The following is a 3,433-nucleotide window of genomic DNA, read 5'->3' on the forward strand; positions in this document are numbered from 1 at the left end:
GCTTAGGGCGTCTCTCCCGCCGGAGACCCTCCGCCCCGCCCGCGGGGCCCGGCAGCTGCGGGAAAGAAAACACCGAGGCCTGCGAACCCCGAGCCCGGGGAAGCGGTCCCACCCATAGCTCCGGCCTTGACCTTCCGTGCCCATCTCAGGAGGAGACACGGACTCTCAGCCTGACTGCGCCCTCGGCCGGGGCGGCCAGCGACAGATGTGGCTGCATAAGCAAGCTGGGGCTTGTAGGAAGGTCAAAGTGGGGGCCCAGAATTCCGAGGAGACTGTACGACAAGATTTGGAAAAGGAGAGGAGCTAAGGGACTCAGGAGACCCGGCTTCGGGACAATCGGGCCAGAGTAAGGCCACCCTGCACGCACCTCACAGTCCTTCCTCCCCCCATCACGTGGGGAAGATGAAGTCCCAGCGGGAGCCAGGGCCCCCAGTACTGGGAAACCAAAGGAGAGGGCGGCAGACCTCTTCCGTGTGACCCCTCTGGGGGAAGAGCCCCCAGGACGGAAAGGGAGCCGGATCCTATAGGCTCACTACCTCTGCGCCAGCCACTCTACCAAGCCTACCGCCAAGTCCAAGGCAGGGGGAGGCAGCTTATCCCGCCTCCCCAGCCCAGCTTTCAGGCCAGGTGCACTACAAGTCCTGAAAGCACCGCAAACCACAAGGAGGGGCTTCCTGGAGGAGGGGGCTTGATCAGGGCCTGGCTGGACAGGAAGGAACTGGATTAAGGGAGAAGGGGTCTGGGCAGCCCAGGTAGGGGAGAGGCGGGGAGTGTGCCGGGAGCAGGGGAGTGGGGAGCGGCTCAGAGGGGGAAGGGGAAGGGTTCTGGCTGCCCTGGAGGCCGTGTTGGGAAGAGAGTTTGAATGGTGGCTTGGAGCCCTGACAAGCATCAGAGGCATAAAGCAAGGGCACAGAGGAGAATGAGAGAGAGGGAAGTGGACTGGGACCTGACGTGTTCCCCAGAAGCAAGAGAGCTTACCCAGGAGGGACAACGGGACAGACCCGGGGTGGAGGGTCGGGTGGGGGAGGGAGAGGGAGGGAAGCTAGGTCTGAGGGATGGAGGCTGGAGGACCAGGGCAGAATGCGCGGAAACAGCCCAGCGGGTGTTCAGTCTGAGACTGAGCGGGAGACCCCAGCTTCTGCATTGAGTGCACCCTCTCCGGCTCCCTCTTCCAGTCTCGGATCTCTCTGGGGAAAGGCAGCTGATATGTTTTGAGCTGCCCTAGAGAGAGACCCACATGGCTGGGAATGAAGCCCTAAGCCAGTGGCTCCTACAGACCCACTCAAGCTAGTAATGACTGCAGCTCAGGCCTGGGGAACCCCAGATTCCTGACCCCCAGAAACTGAAACAGATGATCAGTTGTATTAAGCTTCTAAGTCTGGTGTGTAATTAGTTACACAGACGTAGATATCTAATACTCTGTCTTACCCGCGACTGCTTATCCCTAGACTTCACATAAGAGAGAAAAATAAGTTGTATCAAGTTTAAGCCACTGCTTTAAAATTTTTATTTTGTTTTGTTTTCTATTTATTACCAGGAACCTAATCTTAAGTGATTTGATAATAAAAGCCGGAAATAACAGTGGAGTGGGAAATTCAGTTCCTACTCTCTGCCATCCTAGCTTGAGCTTCCACTTGCAAGGTTACCTCATGGTCCAAGATAGCTGCTGGAGCTCCAGAAATCATAGCCCAAGTTCCACACATCAGGAAGAAGGGAAAAATGAAAGTTACTCATTTCCCATATGACAGCTCCTTTTCAGGAGTCTTCTCGGATGACTCCCCCACCCACCCACATCTACCTCCTTGGCCAAAACTGAGACAAATGGCCACACACCGGTTTGAGACATGGAGAAATGTACTGAATGAGTTGCCCCCCTGAATAAACTTGGGATTCTCCTGACTCCATGTAGGGCTCTTGTATTTTTAGAAACTGTGGGAACAAGTCAGCTCTTAAAAAATTAGGAGACAGTTGGAAAAATTTGAACAATGAGTGGATAATGATGATATTAAGAAATTATCATGAAGTCATCACTGCTTTTTACAGGTGATAAAGGTATCGTGTTTCATACTGTGTGTGTGTGTGTATGTGTTCAAAGACTGCCTTTACATACTGCATTTATTGATGACATGATAGGATGTCTGGATTTGTTTCAAAATAATCCAAGGGAGAGGCACCTGGGTGGCTCAGCTGGCTGGATGTCCAACTCTTGATTTCTGCTCAGGTCATGATCTCACGGTTTGAGCCCTACATCAGGCTCTGCGCTGACAGCTTGAAGCCTGCTTGGGATTCTTTCTCCCTCTCTGTCTTCCCCTCCCCCACTCATGCTGCTCTCTCTCTCTCCCTCTCCCAAAACACACACACACGCACGCACGCACGCACGCACGCACGCACGCACGTGCTAATAATTCAAGGTGGGGAGGTGAGGAGATCGATGCAACAAGGTTAGCCATGTGTTAACAATTGCTGACGCCGAGTGGTACGTACATGGAGTTCATTATATCATTCTTTCTGCTTTTGAATAGGTTAAAGTCCTGCTCTTAAGGAAAAGTATTGAGATTTATATTTTTTAAATTGGGGTTCTAAAACATTGGAGTTCTGTTAAGAAACGCTGGAGGTCGGCCTTGGGGACACAGAGTGGTCTCCGCCAGCTGCTGGCAGCGGAGCTCGATGCCTCGCTGATGGAGACTGTCCGAATGTTCCGTGGTCTGATATCCTCCAACAGGCTTGCATCCTGTCCTCTAGGCCATGGTACCAGTAGGCTCCTCGGGTGCCTGGCACTTACTGGATCCTGCCGTGTGCCCAGATCTGCATTACAGGCCTGAGGGGAAGGGGGTATAACCAAAGGCATGTGAGATCCAGGCCCTGGTCCCAAGCGGCTGGTGCTTTATTTGAGAAGACAGTGTGAAATCAAGCCCCCCCTCCACCCCCCCCCACACTCCATGTAATCCTGCCAACACAGGAGACACGTGGGTGGCTGTTTGTTTCAGGTGTGTTCCTTCAGCAAGAAGGGGGAGGCCACCGTGTGCAGGAAGGCGGCACGCAGGAGGCGCGGATGAACAGGGCCTCGGCTTGTCTCGATGAGGGGATGAGGTGCATCTGCTGAGAGGAGACACTGCCTGCCTCGGGGGCTGGAGGGAAACTACAACTCTGTGCCTCTTCCTGGCCCTGGCAAAAGAAATCTTTTTTTTTTTTTTTTTGGTTTATTTATTTATTTTGAGAAACAGACAGCACCAGTGGGGGAGGGGCAGAGAGAAGAACAGAATCCCAAGTAGGCTCAGCACTGTCAGCGCAGAGCCTGACATGGGGCTTGAACTCATGAACCGTGAGATCATGACCTGAGCTGAAACCAAGAGTCGGATGCTTAACCAACTGAGCCATCCAGGTCGCCCAGCAATTGATTCTTAAGGATAAAAAGACAAGTTACAAAGCCTAC

General features: G+C 53.2%; 1 long non-coding RNA gene across 1 annotated transcript; it reads left to right on the plus strand.

The window, feature by feature from the left end:
- The first annotated feature begins 6 nt into the window (after nucleotides 1-6).
- Nucleotides 7-1,899, plus strand: LOC144237105 (uncharacterized). Its single transcript, XR_013336758.1, has 2 exons — nucleotides 7-346; nucleotides 1,538-1,899. It is a non-coding gene; the product is annotated as an uncharacterized LOC144237105 (long non-coding RNA).
- Nucleotides 1,900-3,433: the final 1,534 nt, after the last annotated feature.

This window comes from Crocuta crocuta, unplaced genomic scaffold (genome assembly GCF_008692635.1).
Source record: "Crocuta crocuta isolate KB4526 unplaced genomic scaffold, BGI_CrCroc_1.0 scaffold266, whole genome shotgun sequence".
In the NCBI taxonomy this organism is placed as follows: Eukaryota; Metazoa; Chordata; class Mammalia; order Carnivora; family Hyaenidae; genus Crocuta; species Crocuta crocuta.